At 41.4% G+C, this 19,214-nt stretch overlaps 1 long non-coding RNA gene across 1 annotated transcript; it reads left to right on the forward strand.

The window, feature by feature from the left end:
- Positions 1 to 4,948: 4,948 nt before the first annotated feature.
- On the forward strand, positions 4,949 to 5,565 carry LOC120686874. Its single transcript, XR_005680423.1, has 3 exons — positions 4,949 to 5,088; positions 5,194 to 5,304; positions 5,408 to 5,565. It is a non-coding gene; the product is annotated as an uncharacterized LOC120686874 (long non-coding RNA).
- Positions 5,566 to 19,214: the final 13,649 nt, after the last annotated feature.

The following is a 19,214-nucleotide window of genomic DNA, read 5'->3' on the forward strand; positions in this document are numbered from 1 at the left end:
ACGGGCGGCGGCAGCGGCGACGTGCGTGTCTGCGTGTCTGCGTGTGTGGGGTGTGTGTGTGTTGTGTGTGAGTGACGAAGAGGCCGATTCGGATAAGTGAAGGGCAAATTTTGCCGAGTACCGGATTGGGTTTGCCGAGTGCCCGCAATCTGGCACTCGGCAAAGCCATTTTTCTTAAAAAAAACAAAAAATAGTTGCCGAGTGCCGGCCTAGAGGGCACTCGGCAAACCCACATTTGCCGAGTGCTAGGCCAAGGGGCACTCGGCAAAGTATTTTTTTAAATCATGCTTTTCTCCCACTCTTTCTTCTTTCAGCATATTTTCAAAATTTGTTGCAATATACTTTAGAAATACCTTGTCAAATTTACTCCACAACGCATATTCATGTAGTTTTAGCACATGTTCCATTTATACAAGTGCAGAAAAAAAATAGTAATTATGAAACGGGTTTGAAAAATTACCAAATTTTGACATGATATGATCATTGATGTCTATTGGCTATATAAAAATTATCAGAGGCAAACCACAAATCGACTGTCACTTTCACTCCAAATTATACCGTACCATACTCAACAATTCAGAAACTTCTTCGGAGATGTTCTAGGTTGTGAGCAGTGTACATGCCAACTTATGCGAAATGTTCTCAATTTTTTACCAAAGCCTCCACATACGATATCATGACATCTTGTCAAATTTCATGATTTTCTGACTTCGTTTGCTTTTTATAGAATTTCAAGTCCGCTCTGGCACGCGATCGAGGTCATGTTTCCTTAAAAAGTATAGTTGAAATTTCTTTTGATTTCATAAATAAGTCCTCGATGTGAGTTGAATAGTATGAATATAAATTTTCTACTCATTCTTTTCATATTTTTGAATCACTTGCAGTTTAAATTTGACTTGATTAAAAAAATTGATGAAAATTCAATTAATTAGTAAAATATATAGAATGAACTAAAAAATACACCAAATTTCAACATGGAGTACCACATGTTGTATGTATTGGTTAAAAAAATCAGATCTAAAATGGGGAAAAACTAAATATTTGCCGAGTGCCAGAAGGTAGGCACTTGGCGAAACAGCTTTACCGAGTGCCTACTGTCGGCACTCGGCGAAGTTCTGATTTTGCCGAGTGCCGAAAGGACAGCACTCAGCATATAGTAACGGCTGGCGCACGGCGGGCGCGCGTGCCGGGCACGTGCGCGGCCTTTGCCGTGTGCGGGCCCGTCGGCACTCGGCAAAGATTATTTACGCCGAGGCACTCGGCAAAGAATATATGTGCCGTGTGCCTTGGGTTTGCCGAGTGCTAAAGGGTCGGCACTCGGCAAATGGTCGTCCGCGTTCTGGCACTCGGCAAACCGCGAGGCACACGACATATATGCGATTTTCCGGCAGTGAGATATATATCACAGGTACACATTCAATCATAACCATAAAAATTAGCATATTATTCGTTTGCAAGACATCTTCTCTTAGAGTCACTCGTTCTAGCATCTAAATAGAATGTTGCGCCTAGGTGGATACAAAGAATATTTTTTGGTGAAATAATTAAGTAAAGTTGATGTGCCACAAGTATATGCTTTGGCTCCAAAACATCGACAGAATGAGTAACTTGGTAAAGGCAGGCAGGACATTATTATTGGCACAGTGATTGGACACTGTGGAACGCTTGGTGGCTAACATTACGGAGATGACCGTGCGTTCATGTCCCTAGAAAGTAAGTCTATAGTTTGTTCCCCGCAAAGTGAAGCGCCTATACACCTCATGAAACGTAGCATTATTTGTGCCTAGAAATCCTATAGTGTTTCAGTTTTATGTTAATATTTGCTGGTTGGGGTAAGCTTTATTTCTATTTAATTTATGAACTTCAGATACTCTTCTTTTGTCAAAATGACTGGAGGGGCATATTTTAAATCGAGAAGGCACCACATGTGCCTCGATGTGTCAACATGCACATATACTGTTACTAAAAAATAGTCCGACTAATAAAACACAAAAAAAAAGACAAAAAAAATCTGGTTTGGCAGATGCCCAGTTAGTTGAGGGTACAATCGTAGAATTGATATGACACATGGAGCTAGGAACAGAGCGACTTGGAAAGAGCAGAGGCGGTTTCGATTGTTGTGGTGGGGACAAAGCGAGAGTAGCTCCTGAGCACATATAAGATATTTAGATGTATAGCAAAAATTATGTATTTAAAAAAAATCAAAATAACGAATAATTTAGGACGAGGGAATATATACTGCTGGAACCAGCAGTAGTGATGTTCTGCATGTATGTTGAGCTAAAGTAACAAAGTCTATTTGTAAACGTGCATATCGATCTGAGCTGCGCAAAGACCTTGTCACAACTCACAAGTGCGTCTTATTTCGTCTCTTCATGTTTAAGATTTGGTAACAATTTTCTTGTTTACTACTTCGTGTTCCCATATGCCACAAGGAATGGATGAAGGTTGTGCTTTGTGCGTCTTTAATTCTCAAAATGTAAGGTTACCCTGTTCTCACTAAAGATAATTTGCTCAAAAGAAAGTGGAAAGGAGATGGAAAATACTGCTTCTGTAATAATGAGGAAAACATTCAGCATTTGTTTTTTCAATGTCATCTAGCAAAGTTTGTTTGGCGGGCTGTGTACTTTACTTTTGGCATCAAACCATGACCAATACTGTCAGGTGGGCCATGTTTTCCTCATTGGTTGGGGTCTTGGCTTAATGGGTAGCCTGCAAAACTTAAAAAACTTGTGCTAGTAGGAGCCTCGGCCATGTGCTGGACTATTTGGCTATGTCCAAATGATATTGTGTTCCATCAATCCAATTCTAATTCTTATATGCAGGTAATCTTCAGAGGGACCTACTGGGCGAGGTTCTGGTCGCTGCTACCTGATGAGGAAGCGAGGACTGATTTGAGGGAAAACTGTCAGCGGCTTGAAGCAATGATGATGGAACTGTTTGCAAGAAATGAGAGGAACTTTAGAAGAAGTATAGCTATCTAGAGTTTTTTTTTTCGGACCCTGGCTCAGACCACCTTTGTTTGTTTCGGATGATTTCTCTGGCTTTGCTTGGACAGCCTGCGTGCTGTGTTGATGCTTATTGCCTGTAGTCACTCAACTGTGAGTGATCAAGGCCGGAATTTTTCTTAATCTAAAAAGGTTACCCTGTTCTTGCGACTAATTTACTTCTTCAGACAATTTTCAATTACCCTGTTTCAAGCTTTGCTGCACTCAAGACAATTCGGTAAACAAGACATGCTTCAGCAGATAGCTTGTCTAACCGTGGATCAAGGATGTATCCAAGTTAAAAAAAATGTCCTTTCAAATCAGTCATTTCCACAACTTAATCGAATCAACTTCGCATCACTCCTTAGTCCTTACACGACCCAATCCTGGATGTGCCCTTGGCAAGAAAGGATCGCACTCCATGACAGCGAGCCATATCCACGCATGGAAAAGCAGGATCAATAATCCATGGCACTCACTCGAAGAGTTGTCAATTAGTGATTCTTAGGTGCACCTCTAACTCTCTTTAGTTTAAAATTTTGTATTAATTTTTCAAAATCAGATCTTATTTTAAAAGATTAGTACAAAATTTTGAACTAAAATAGTTGGAGGTACACCTAAAAGTTACTAATTTACATCTCTAATCACTCGGAAACAACAGAAACAAAAAGCAGCACACAAATGGCGCCGCCCAGGCGGCAGACGAACCGCCCGTCAGTCATCATCAGACTCAGACCGGAGGATCCACACCGACGGCGAATCCGGGCGGTCGGCATGCCGCGTAAAGAACGGCGGGCGCCGCGGAGGCCATCAGGAAACATCGGTTTCGTGCTCATCTGCGGTGCAGAGGGGGGCCCGGAGAAAACGCTGGTCGATGCAGAGCCGGCGAGACGTCGACACATGTCACCGGCTGTGCTTGTGCCGGGAGCCTGAAGGCCGCGAGACGGATACCTTGCGCTTGCTTTTTTGTGCAGCGTCAGAACACCTGGACTGGGAGTACGAGATACTATTCCGCGAGTAGAGTAGTCATCTCCAAGATTAGCAGCAGCTCGTGGCCTTTCTCTTTGTATCTGCTGCTTTCAGTCTTTTCCTATGCAGTCCTGATACTGCTAACGTGCTGAGTTTGGGGATGGAATCTGACTCTCGTCCTTCTGGTCGAATAAGCGAGATCATAGGATATGGATAGCCAAGCCTTTTGTAGTCTTTGGTTATTGAGTTTTTTTTTGTTTTTGGTTATGTCTAGTGTTTTGCTTTACATATGACAGTGGTATCAATGCAAGATGATTGTATTGAATCCTCGCAAAAAGAAAGAGAATCTCTTGAAAATGAAGGCTATATATATTCAGCACGCTGTATTGATTTCATACATATATAACTTTCATAATATTGTTACATATAAAACACAATGGAGCAGATTTGTGAACAGTAAACCCATCAAAAACATTGCCCGCCTACTGGAATTCAACTAATGGCCCAACTAGTATATTGATAAAAGATATCGCTTCCAAACCATCATGAGAAGGTGGGCTTGGGCCGTCCTAGATGAAATGAATAATCACCTCTAATAATTGGAAAACAGCATCTCTTTTAGAAATATATATATATAAAAAGAAAGATCTCATGCTAATAAAAAGGGGGGAATTTAGTTTACACCCACGAACTATCATATAAGCATATATTTCAACCTTCAACTACAAAACTGGATAATGAGACTATCCAACTATCGAAACTAGATAAGTTTGGCCCTTTAGGTAGTTTCAAATGTGGTTTTACATTTTCTTAAGAGAATACAAAATTGTGATTAAATCTAAAAATCAAAACTAATTTATTTAAATTAAAAAAGATTCGAAACTACTACTAAAGTTTTTCTAAAAATTTAATCTATCGTTTGTTGCTCTATTTAAATTAAAAAAGATTCGAAACTACTAAAGTTTCATGAAGAAATAATAGAATCTATTCAGCGTCTACTTTGCTTTTGCAGAGCTTTTCGGAACAGGTCATGCTCCATAAAGCGTTTGCAAAAAGAGAACTAAGAAGAGACAACGGTCTTGGTCACACTTTTTGCCAAATGAGCATCTAATTTCGTGCATTATTGACAAGCGTAAGTGGTTGATAACTCCCAACTTTTCCTTATCTAATCGCATGCCAAATATAATTGTTTTGAGATAATGTATATTTTCAAAACAATGTATGAGGGTCTCTGCAGTGCCAGTTAACCGGCATGGATGAGGGTCTCTGCAGTAGTGAGGGAGGGTTATATGAGATCAACACGTGTATATGGCATTATGAATAATAGAATGAGCACCTGATGCAATGTGTAAGTATGATACAAACATGATTGACCCGTCCATTCTTTATGGACATCATGATTATCTTTTGTTGGAGCCTGTGGATGCAAAGAAATGATCTCATTTTTTCAGGGGAATTCATCCTTCGCCAGATAGATGCCTTGACAATTTTAAGAAAGAATTTGCTCTAGTTATCTTAAGAGCAAAAGTAAGATACAAAGAGCCTATGTCACAATGGTTAGAAGGCTTTGTGTAATTGCTCAGATCTTCTTTTTAACCTTTTTTGTATCATGAACCTTTATAGACTTTGATGTACTTATTTTTAATTAATATAATATAATCAGTAGGGGATTTTCCCCTCCTGTTTCATTAAAAAAAACATGATTGACCGGCAAATCTAAGACAATAATGCAAGGACAAAACTGGTGACACACACACACACACACACAATTCTTCCAGGGAATATTACATGTTTTGGTATAAACCAAGCAGCCCCTAAAAGGCGTGCAAATCTCTTTGCAGAATATTAATATAATACTTTTCCACATCAGGAATATCACAATTTTGAGTCCGATCCTAGCAATAAAAGTGACTTCCATTAGATATGTGCCAGGGAGAATATTAGAATAACAATTTGTGGGATGTTTTTTATTTCCTAAAAGGCAGGCCAGTCTTATGCCTTGCTTTGCCTTAGCTTCCTTTGTCTGGATATGGAGGAAAGCAGCCATGGATCCAAGCTGCACTCCGGATGCCAAACCTGTCTTTCAAACCAATAGCTCCAACAAGGTGCTTCAAAGAAAGCAAGCATGGTGAGTGATAACATCAATCGCCTTCTTGTCCCCCATCTAGGCAACCTTTTGTTGTACCATGCTACTAAACTCAGGACCATAGTTAGTTAGAAAGCCAGCGGACAAGGAACAAGGACAACAGCTATAGTAGCCATGGGCTTTCATCTAGATATATGATTAGATTGAATTGCGTTCTTGGATACTAGTAGCTACATTCCATATAACCTCTTCAATAATGAAGGTACGGTAACTGAAGATTATATTTTACATTGTATGTTATCTTGTTTACGGTCATTAGATGCAGTAACTACAATAATTATAGTGTTACATTTATATTGTAAAGAATAAGAGGACCATTCCCTGCTGGCATATTATTATGTGTTCTTCATCATCTTAAAATTACCTGGTACTTCAAATATATGCCTCTTCTAATAAAGAAATGGAAAATGCATGCATTTAATGTTGATGTGCTTGGTATATATCTTCTTTTACAGTCCCTCATGCGTATCCTAGGAAAAGAAATTGGATGTTGCACAGCAGTTTAGAATAACTTTTTGTGGTGTAACAACTAATAAAGTTCAAGCGCTATGAGCGATGAGTTCCTTAAGCGAATTCCATGTATGTTGAGTACTTATGCTTGGTGCTGAATATTTTCATGAAGGATAACATGCTAAAGACAAGAAGGACATTGGCATACACTACTACAAGAATGATTTGTAGCAACACCTCGATTTTTTAGAGGTGGACCCAAATTGCAGCCGTTCCTACAAATAGTGCACGGTTACTGTAGCAACAGCCATCCCTAAAAATCCATTTGTAGGGATGGCTCACTCTCCAGCCGTCCCTACAAATTGTTTGATCAGGCACTGTCTGCCACGTTGCTGACATTTGAATTAGCTTGCGGACTGTCCGCCACGTTGTGCTGGACCGTCCGCCCTTCACAAGTTCGGACACCTGAGACAATAAGGTTATTCTAACATATAAAACTAGAAAAAAAATGAGAAACATATTTCTATATATGTGGTTAAGTGTTTGGAAATACAAAGTGAGCTTTGAGTGTTATGAGATATAGTCGTGTGGTAGGTACATATTGTGGTTTAAACACATTCATCCATTATATACACTGAAATTTTGATTTTAATATTTTATTTAAGTTCTACATACCACAATGTGCATATGATAAAACTTTCATATTTTTTCTGAATTAATTGAATTCTCAGAATATATCACAAAATGATTTGTAGGAGCGGGTGGGGCCTCTCCCACCCCTAGAAATCGAATTCTAAGAGCGGATGAGACCCCCACCTGCCTCTACAAACCTTTTTCAAAATTATTCTAAAAATTCATTTAAATTAAGAAAAATAGTAAAACACATAAAAATGTGGAAGTTTGATCATAAGCATATAATTGCCTATAGAATTTGGGGAAAATACGAAAGAAATAATTCAAGTGCTGGCGGATCATCGGGTCCACCCGCTGCATCCCTCCGGCGTTGTCTCTACCTTATCTCTATCCTCATACCAGGTTCTCCCATGACTCTATCCCATCCTTATCCTCACCCCTCTCTTTCTCTCCCTCTCCCTAGGCTGCTTAGTCAAGAGCTGGAGTAGCTAGCCACCCCGACCTCCTCCCGTTCTCGAAAATTATCAATTTTCCTTACAAGATATCTTATCTCACAATCTCCTTGTGCTATAGCTAGAATATGGTACAACTCGACTCGCACACTTTATTGCTCGATGCTTTGGTTGTTGCTTGGTTTGTTGAGTTTGTATTTGTAAAATTATGGTTTCGATTCTTGAACACTGACTAATAGACTAATAGACACTACTGGATCCGAGTCCTTTGCCGAGTGCCAGAAACACTCGACAAAGGCCATTTTGCACTCGGCAAAGATTTTGCCGAGTGTAGCACTCGGCAAACCTAGTGACGGCGAAGACGACTTTGGCAAGTACCTTTTCTCGGGCACTCGGCAAAGCTTTCACCGAGAGCCAAACCGTACTCGGCAAAGTCTCCACGGGCGGTTATGGTGACGGCGGTTTCGCCAAGTGCCAGACGGAAAGGCACTCGGAAAAGAAGAAAACTTCGCCGAGTGTCGGCCGCCTGGCACTCGGCAAAGAACCAAGGTTCGCCGAGTGCCGCGCAGCCGACACTCGGCAAAGAACCAAGGTTTGCCGAGTGCCGAATCTGAGGCACTCGGTAAAGGGCCCAGCTTCGCCGAGTGCTTTTGTTTTTGCACTCGACAAAGCCCGTTCCCAGGCTGCATTTTATGGTCACTTTGCCAAGTGCTATGCCTTTTACACGCGGCAAAGTGATTTTTTTCCTATTTTCTCTAGTTTTCGATACTCAGGCATTCAATCATCCAATCTAAGACAATTTATACATTACAGGCAGTTATTATAACACATATATAGCACAGATACAATAGCAAAATCACAAATATCACTACGTACGAACAACAAGTCCAGAAATGCAACAAATACTACAACTCCGATACAAATACAACAAGACAAGTCCAACGTTTCCGGTACAAATATGACAAGTCTAACCCACATGTTCAACACCGGTACAAGTCCGAAATCTCGAAATACACTCACTGGTCAGATTCGGAGCCCCAAGCTGGCCATTGCGCCGTCGGCGAGTTCTGGTCCGGAGGCTCATTCGATGCCCCCCCCCAATTGGTTCTACAAATAGGAAAATTCATACTCACATTTTGGAGTCAATATTAATTGTATGCGCATGCAAGCAAAAAAAATTCATACTCACAGAAGTGCCTCCAGGTCGCGGAGGAAAATAAGTCATTGGTGTAAAGGTGAAGGGTGGCACCGAAAGCGGCAGTCAATAGTTGACTGACGTGCCAAGACCTTGCATCCAGGAAACCATGCTCTGCAACATAATGGACTACTCCTCCCTAAGCTTCCTCTCCTGCTCCAGCTTCTCCTCGATCCCCATTCTCCTCCTCCTCTCTTCCTGAATCTTAGCCTCCATCTCGGCCTACAAGATTTTAACTCCCATGTTACAATACAAAGCAAAGTTGCCTAAAAATCATAGACCGACAACTGAATCAGAACTAACCTGTCTCAAGTGCATGCTGGCCACTGAAGTCTCAGGCCGTGGGCGTATGGGCGGGGTCGAGTCGGTGATCCTTGCCCGAAGCTGCGAGAGGCTGGGCATACTCGCCATGTCGACTAAGCTATTGGCCATCCAGTACCAGCCGTGCTTCTTCCCGCCTCCCTCCCTCATGATGGTTTCTCTAGAAAGTAGCGCGGTGGTCGGATCCCAAGTCTCCCCATGGAGTGCCCTTCCCATCTCTGTGTACGCAGTGATGCGTGTGTGGATGCTGGGGTTGGTGTAGGCCTCTGGTGGATCCGCCGGGTTGTAGGCCACGTCAGATGTCGCTCTGCCCTTATGAGCCATGGCGTATGCCGTGAACTCGTTGCAAGACTGGTCTTCATGTGACGCCGAACTGCCAAGAAATCAACAAGATGATTAGTAAGAATTCAAAATTTAGCTTTAGAAAAAATGAAGAAATGAGTAAATTTACCCAAGACTCCTTGTACTCGGCAAGGCTATGGCTACCTTGATGATGTGCTGGACCCGACATCATCAAACGGCGCTCCCGGCATAAGCTGTGCTGCCGGGCCCTCTCCTTGCTAATCCACTTGTCCACCATCATAGACCAGCACGCGCCCTTGCCGGCGCACCAATTCGGAGGCACCTAAACGTAATGAAGTGTATGACATATTGTAATATCAAATTCAAGATAAATTAGTAGAGATGGTATTTATTTACCTTTAAGTACTGATCCCGAGTGAGAAGGAGTTCTCTTGCGACTTCTTTCTTGACACTCCTTTTTTCGAACTCGGCGTAGTACAAAATGACGGCCTGAACACGCGCCTCGTAGTGCATGTCCTTCACCAGTTTGTAGTAAGCCATGTGAGCTAGCTCATTCTCCCGGGCCTCTTGCCCTTCCATGCACCTGTAGAAATCCTACATATAGACCCGATAATTGCAATCATTATTCCAAATGAAACAGAATGCGATATATCGACCATTTTAGTGCGAGGATGACTTACCCACAATTCCCCAACCACTCGCCTTGCTTTGGTGCCAAAATTCTTACCTTCTCGATCATTTGCGTTTGGGACGGCCATGTAGTGGTACTACGTGTAGGTCGGCTCCAGGACCCCGCCATGCATCACGAGCCTGGGGAAGTGCAACCTGCACAGAAGACCCAAGATACCATTGGGCTTCCGTTTGTGGTCACCTAGCTGCACAAAAACCCAACCCCTGGAAGATTGTTTAAGGTAAAATTTTAGTTAGTATTTTGATTTTCAATATATATAATGCATAACAAAAAAGTACTAACATACTTATCGAGACTTTGCTGGTCGAATCATCGACCGTCTCGCTAGAGGTATCAGCCGCTGCAGGAGTTGCGATGGTCCACGCAACCACACCTCCCGCTGACCAACTGCCGCCCCCTCCTCAGCCTCCTCCTCCTCCACCTCCTCCCCCTACACGTGCTCGTCCTCCTCCTCCCCATGCACGTACTCATCATCCTCCTCGCTTCCCTGCTCGTCCTCCCTCTGTTCGTCCTCCTCCTCGCTCCCCTGCTCCTCCTCCCTCTACTCCTCCTCCTCCTCGTCCTCTATAGGAGAAGGTGTCCTCTCCCTCCTCCCCCTTCATCCACCTCTCCCTCCCCCTCTCCCTCTCCCTCTCCCTCTCCTCCACCACCTATGCAAACACTACGGCTCTCGGACGCCTCTGGTGCATCGAACCCTTCGGATGCCACTCCCCGTCCACCACTGCCCTTGTAGAAGGAGCTCAGCCAAGTCATCTTGCCACCACCTGGCATCTTTGTTTAGTTATCTGCAATCAAAAGGAGTGAAAGAATCAGCAAAGATAAACAATACTTGCAAATAAATGGAAATGAAGAAGATATAACTAGAAATTAATATAATATATATTAAATAGTGTGAGTCATACATGTATTAAAAGTAGTCATCATAATCGGGATTAACTGTATCGTAATCCTCATCATCACTATCAGCTATGTCAACATAACCAGCAGAATCCGAAGGAGGAATTTCGTCTTCACTATCTCTGCCTAAATGTAATCGCTCTAGTAATAGTAAGTCCTGAATATTTTCAATCTCATCTCCAACTTCCTCGTCAACTACCCTTTCATTATCGACTTCCATTCCGATCATGTCGGATAAGTCTATCTCGAAACTCCCTTGTAGCTCCTCTTCTTGAAAGAACTCTCTATCATTGTTGTAATCTTCATTGTTTGGGAGAGGCAGTTTGTCGTGTGATGATACTTTGTACACAACATCCCAACCCCGAAGATGATGGTCGGTTTGGCACGGGTACGAGAGATAATAAACTTGTGTGGCTTGTTGAGCCACAATGTAGACATCATCGCCTTGTAACGTTGAATCTTGTCGAATTTTGACTAGGCCAACATTAGTGGTATGCCTTGTTAATGTTGGATCAAATCAATAGCATTTGAAAATGACTGGAGTGAGCGGTACAGAACCATGAAACTTGAGTTCGTATATTTCTTCAACTCTTCTGTAATACTCGACTCCATTTTGACCTGGCGTAAAACTCCGGTATTAGTGGTTCTTCGATTGGGCCGACTCTGCTCGTATCTCATTGGGAGAAACTTGAGTTCTTCTCTGCCTGTGGTGCTGGGGGCGCAGTGGTTGAGGCCCTCCTGTTTCTCTCCTGCGGCAGCGATGGTGGAGGCCGGTGGCGCACTGGGCGGCCAGGGCACGGGGGACCGGCGGCTGCGTTTGGACAGAGCAGTGGCGGCAGCCGGCGGCGTAGAGGTGGCGGGGCCGACGGCGTCAAGGGGGTGGCCATGCGTCGTCCATGGCGAGCGGCAGTGCAGGTTGCGTGGAACAGGCATCCGGTGGCGTGAATGTGGTGTGGTCGGCGATGTGGAGGCGCCGTGGAGCGCACTCGTCCAGCTGGGGGTGTGGAGGTAGCGTCGAGGGGGGCAGGCCGGCGGCGTGGAGCACATGGGGCGGGACGGGCGAGCAGACGGGCGGCGGCAGCGCAGGCGGACGGGCGGCGGCGGTGTGCGTGTCTGCGTGTGTGGGGTGTGTGTGTGTGTGTGTGTCGTGTGTGAGTGACGAAGAGGCCGATTTGGATAAGTGAAGGAAAAATTTTGCCGCGTACCGGATCGGGTTTGCCGAGTGCCCGCAATCCGGCACTCGGCAAAGCCATTTTTCTTTAAAAAAGCAAAAAATAGTTGCCGAGTGCCGGCCTAGAGGGCACTCGGCAAACCCACCTTTGCCGAGTGCCAGGCCAAGGGGCACTCGGCAAAGTACTTTTTTAAATCATGTTTTTCTCCCACTCTTTCTTCTTTCAGCATATTTTCAAAATTTGTTGCAATATACTTTAGAAATACCTTGTCAAATTTACTCCACAACGCATATTCATGTAGTTTTAGCACATGTTCCATTTATACAAGTGCAGAAAAAAATAGTAATTATGAAACGGATTTGAAAAATTACCAAATTTTGACATGATATGATCATTGATGTCTATTGGCTATATAAAAATTATCAGAGGAAAACCACAAATCGATTGTCACTTTCACTCCAAATTATACCGTACCATACTCAACAATTCAGAAACTTCTTCGGAGATGTTCCAGGTTGTGAGCAATGTACATGCCAACTTGTGCCAAATGTTCTCAATTTTTTACCAAAGCCTCTACATACGATTTCATGACATCTTGTCAAATTTCATGATTTTCTGACTTCGTTTGCTTTTTATAGAATTTCAAATCCGCTCAGGCATGCGATCGAGGTCATGTTTCCTTAAAAAGTATATTTGAAATTTCTTTTGATTTCATAAATAAGTCCTCAATGTGAGTTGAATAGTATGAATATAAATTTTCTACTCATTCTTTTCATGTATTTGAATCACTTGCAGTTCAAATTTGACTTGATTAAAAAAATTGATGAAAATTCAATTAACTAGTAAAATATATAGAATGAACTCAAAAATACATCAAATTTCAACATGGAGTACCACATGTTGTTTGTATTGGTTAAAAAAAATCGGATCTAAAATGGGGAAAAACTAAATATTTGCCGAGTGCCAGAAGGTAGGCACTCGACGAAACAGCTTTGCCGAGTGCCTACTGTCGGCACTCAGCGAAGTTCTGATTTTGCCGAGTGCCGAAAGGGCAGCACTCGGCATATAGTAATGGCCGGCGCACGACGGGCGCGCGTGCCGGGCACGTGCGCGGCCTTTGCCTTGTGCGGGCCCGTCAGCACTCGGCAAAGATTATTTACGCCGAGGCACTCGGCAAAGAATATCTGTGTCGTGTGCCTTGGGTTTGCCGAGTGCTAAAGGGTCGGCACTCGGCAAATGGCATCTTTGCCGATCGTCCGTGTTCTGGCACTCGGCAAACCGCGAGGCACACGACATATAGGCGATTTTCCGGTAGTGAGATATATATCACAGGTACACATTCAATCATAACCATAACAATTAGCATATTATTCGTTTGCAAGACATCTTCTCTTAGAGTCACTCGTTCTAGCATCTAAATAGAATGTTGCGCCTAGGTGGATACAAAGAATATTTTTTTGGTGAAATAATTAAGTAAAGTTGATGTGCCACAAGTATATGCTTTGGCTCCAAAACATCGACAGAATGAGTAACTTGGTAAAGGCAGGCAGGACATTATTATTGGCACAGTGATTGGACACTGTGGAACGCTTGGTGGCTAACATTACGGAGATGACCGTGCGTTCATGTCCCTAGAAAGTAAGTCTATAGTTTGTTCCCCGCAAAGTGAAGCGCCTATACACCTCATGAAACGTAGCATTATTTGTGCCTAGAAATCCTATAGTGTTTCAGTTTTATGTTAATATTTGCTGGTTGGGGTAAGCTTTATTTCTATTTAATTTATGAACTTCAGATACTCTTCTTTTGTCAAAATGACTGGAGGGGCATATTTTAAATCGAGAAGGCACCACATGTGCCTCGATGTGTCAACATGCACATATACTGTTACTAAAAAATAGTCCGACTAATAAAACACAAAAAAAAGACAAAAAAAATCTGGTTTGGCAGATGCCCAGTTAGTTGAGGGTACAATCGTAGAATTGATATGACACATGGAGCTAGGAACAGAGCGACTTGGAAAGAGCAGAGGCGGTTTCGATTGTTGTGGCGGGGACAAAGCGAGAGTAGCTCCTGAGCACATATAAGATATTTAGATGTATAGCAAAAATTATGTATTTAAAAAAATCAAAATAACGAATAATTTAGGACGAGGGAATATATACTGCTGGAACCAGCAGTAGTGATGTTCTGCATGTATGTTGAGCTAAAGTAACAAAGTCTATTTGTAAACGTGCATATCGATCTGAGCTGCGCAAAGACCTTGTCACAACTCACAAGTGCGTCTTATTTCGTCTCTTCATGTTTAAGATTTGGTAACAATTTTCTTGTTTACTACTTCGTGTTCCAATATGCCACAAGGAATGGATGAAGGTTGTGCTTTGTGCGTCTTTAATTCTCAAAATGTAAGGTTACCCTGTTCTCACTAAAGATAATTTGCTCAAAAGAAAGTGGAAAGGAGATGGAAAATACTGCTTCTGTAATAATGACGAAAACATTCAGCATTTGTTTTTTCAATGTCATCTAGCAAAGTTTGTTTGGCGGGCTGTGTACTTTACTTTTGGCATCAAACCATGACCAATACTGTCAGGTGGGTCATGTTTTCCTCATTGGTTGGGGTCTTGGCTTAATGGGTAGCCTGCAAAACTTAAAAAACTTGTGCTAGTAGGAGCCTCGGCCATGTGCTGGACTATTTGGCTATGTCCAAATGATATTGTGTTCCATCAATTCAATTCTAATTCTTATATGCAGGTAATCTTCAGAGGGACCTACTGGGCAAGGTTCTGGTCGCTGCTACCTGAAGAGGAAGCGAGGACTGATTTGAGGGAAAACTGTCAGCGGCTTGAAGCAATGATGATGGAACTGTTTGCAAGAAATGAGAGGAACTTTAGAAGAAGTATAGCTATCTAGAGTTTTTTTTCGGACCCTGGCTCAGACCATCTTTGTGTTGTTTCGGATGATTTCTCTGGCTTTGCTTGGACAGCCTACGTGCTGTGTTGATGCTTATTGCCTGTAGTCACTCAACTGTGAGTGATCAAGGCCGGAATTTTTCTTAATCTAAAAAGGTTACCCTGTTCTTGCGACTAATTTACTTCTTCAGACAATTTTCAATTACCCTGTTTCAAGCTTTGCTGCACTCATGACAATTCGGTAAACAAGACATGCTTCAGCAGATAGCTTGTCTAACCGTGGATCAAGGATGTATCCAAGTTAAAAAAAATGTCCTTTCAAAACAGTCATTTCCACAACTTAATCGAATCAACTTCGGATCACTCCTTAGTCCTTACACGACCCAATCCTGGATGGTTGGCAAGAAAGGATCGCACTCCATGACAGCGAGCCATATCCACACATGGAAAAGCAGGATCAATAATCCATGGCACTCACTCGAAGAGTTGTCAATTAGTGATTCTTAGGTGCACCTCTAACTCTCTTTAGTTTAAAATTTTGTACTAATTTTTCAAAATTAGATCTTATTTTAAAAGATTAGTACAAAATTTTGAACTAAAATAGTTGGAGGTACACCTAAGAGTTACTAATTTACATCTCTAATCACTCGGAAACAACAGAAACAAAAAGCAGCACACAAATGGCGCCGGCCAGGCGGCAGACGAACCGCCCGTCAGTCATCATCAGACTCAGACCGGAGGATCCACACCGACGGCGAATCCGGGCGGTCGGCATGCCGCGTAAAGAACGGCGGGCGCCGCGGAGGCCATCAGGAAACATCGGTTTCGTGCTCATCTGCGGTGCAGAGGGGGGCCCGGAGAAAACGCTGGTCGATGCAGAGCCGGCGAGACGTCGACACATGTCACCGGCTGTGCTTGTGCCGGGAGCCTGAAGGCAGCGAGACGGATACCTTGCGCTTGCTTTTTTGTGCAGCGTCAGAACACCTGGACTGGGAGTACGAGATACTATTCCGCGAGTAGAGTAGTCATCTCCAAGATTAGCAGCAGCTCGTGGCCTTTCTCTTTGTATCTGCTGCTTTCAGTCTTTTCCTATGCAGTCCTGATACTGCTAACGTGCTGAGTTTGGGGATGGAATCTGACTCTCGTCCTTCTGGTCGAATAAGCGAGATCATAGGATATGTATAGCCAAGCCTTTTGTAGTCTTTGGTTATTGAGTTTTTTTTTTGTTTTTGGTTATGTCTAGTGTTTTGCTTTACATATGACAGTGGTATCAATGCAAGATGATTGTACTGAATCCTCGCAAAAAGAAAGAGAATCTCTTGAAAATGAAGGCTATATATATTCAGCACGCTGTATTGATTTCATACATATATAACTTTCATAATATTGTTACATATAAAACACAATGGAGCAGATTTGTGAACAGTAAACTCATCAAAAACATTGCCCGCCTACTGGAATTCAACTAATGGCCCAACTAGTATATTGATAAAAGATATCGCTTCCATACCATCATGAGAAGGTGGGCTTGGGCCGTCCTAGATGAAATGAATAATCACCTCTAATAATTGGAAAACAGCATCTCTTTTAGAAATATATAAAAAAAGAAAGATCTCATGCTAATAAAAAGGGGGAATCTAGTTTACACCCACGAACTATCATATAAGCATATATTTCAACCTTCAACTACAAAACTGGATAATCAGACTATCCAACTATCGAAACTAGATAAGTTTGGCCCTTTAGGTAGTTTCAAATGTGGTTTTACATTTTCTTAAGAGAATACAAAATTGTGATTAAATCTAAAAATCAAAACTAATTTATTTAAATTAAAAAATATTTGAAACTACTACTAAAGTTTTTTCTAAAAATGTAATCTATCTTTTGTTGCTCTATTTGAATCTTATTTATTCAAAAAAAATAGGCATAACTATGAGCAAACAAATACTTAGGAATATAAAAAAATTGGATCCAAATAACTGACAAGTAGAGTGCCAATAGATAGGTTGCATTTCTAAAAAAATGATGGCACATGTTTCGGATTTTTTATTTAAAATGAATTACTTATGAACTTTTAGTTTAAACTCGAATATTGTTAATTTTTTAAAAATAAAAAACAACATTTGAAACCACATAAGGATAAATCTGGATGATCTATGTTATCCGGTTTTGTAGTTGAAGATGGAAAATCGAACTTTTGTGAGAGTTTTAGAGTGTAAACTAAACTTTTTTCCTATTAAAAAATAGCCATGTACTACTGAGTCTGAGCTTGTGCTAAACCAAGAATGCAGCAATTGGTTCTTCTCAAGTTATCATGGCCACCAAAACAAACATCTACGCAGAATTAGGCTAACTTTATTTATTAATACAACCGCTTCTTTGAAAAATTAAAAGGAAACAAATCATGTCACATTGCATTTCAACTTCACATATTCTATTAGTGTCATGCAATCAAATGCTTCCGACCAAACAATGTCAAGGATGTTAGCTAGTAGACTTCTTTGGCCAATAGGAAAAGATAAGCATTTTTTCAGCCAAACAAAATTGATGTAAGTTTCCAATTGAGATAATTAAATGGAGCTGTTGGGCCCATACGTACATATATGCTGCCCTGTGGATGGAGGTATGGGTTAATTTTCTTACCCATAGGTTTGTTAATGGGCAAAAAGTCATACCATTTGGGTTTATAGGCATGGATTTGTTCATATAATATCTAAACCCGTAAATCCATAAGGTTTTTTAAACCTGGCCCTACTTAGTACAATTGCTATTTTATTTTATAATTTTATAATAAATGTAATATCTGGGTAGCTGGTATTTTGGTGAACCCTAGATGTTTTGGTAGCTGGTATATGTGTTTGTTGCAGTATTTGTGTATGTATATGATGCATCTGTGACCTTGCATGGTGTCACGATCACTTGAATATAGAACTTGATATTTATATTCTTATTTCCTTTAGTAAGTGTTAGTGAAAAACGAGCTTGTTGCTTATTAAGTATTTCTCTACACTATAAACTTGATGCTTATTATATTAAACCTGATGATTATGATAAAAACTAATATAGTAATGTGCACGGGTTACCTCTGGGTACCTATTAACCAAAATGGGCATGAGTTTGGGGTAAATTCAAAAACTCAACACGGTATGGATTTTAATCTATACTATAAAAGTTGAAACAACTGAACCCTTTCTCATCAAGATTAGACCCACCATACCCCTCACGGAGTTCCCACTTGTCAGGCCAAAAGGTTTGACGAAAGGGAGGAGGATTGGTTTCGTCAATGTTTTCCACCAAAATTCTATTACTTTTACACCAGCAATTTTCTATACCCACCTCATGTACCCACATATTACTTTCCTTTAGCACACACATACTTTTCTTTGCACATAAATTGACCCATAATTCACGGCATTTTCTCTTTTGGAAGGATAATAATTGACATCATTGTTTATGGAAGGAAAATAAAGACGTGTATTAACGTATTACTTTTCTTTAGTATATACATACTTTCTTTTGCACATACGTTAACCCATAATTCACCTCATTTTTTCTTTTGGAAGGATAATAATTGACATCATTGTTTATGGAAGAAAAAAAGATATGTATTATTTTTTAGAAGAAACATAAATGGCATCATTGCTTGATGGTTTTGGAAGGATATAAATTGACATCATTGTTTTATGGAAGGAAAAAAGATGTGTATTATTTTGGAAAGAAAATAAATAACATCATTGTTTGATGGAAGAAAAATTAAATATGTGTCTGTGGTACATACATCTTCCCTAGTAGGTTTAGAAACTTTTCATGAATTTTGATTTTGGGTGGCAGAATCTAATAGGTTTGTATCCCCTACATTGGCTGCTGGTTCAGCGGATTGACTTCAATCGATCCTAATGGGCCAAGCTCTCTATAGACCCAACAAGTACGTAAATGTCCAACAAGTTCCTGGGCTAGAAAGTTGTTGCGCTTACAGATATCCTAGTTGTTCTAAAGAAAATTATGGTTGAGTCTCGACTCTTCTTTCCCCTTCGCACAGTACCCAGAGGCGACTCCAGGGCGGATTTCCGATCCGCCGCTGATTCGACTGGC

This window comes from Panicum virgatum, chromosome 8N (assembly GCF_016808335.1).
Source record: "Panicum virgatum strain AP13 chromosome 8N, P.virgatum_v5, whole genome shotgun sequence".
Lineage (NCBI taxonomy): Eukaryota > Viridiplantae > Streptophyta > Magnoliopsida > Poales > Poaceae > Panicum > Panicum virgatum.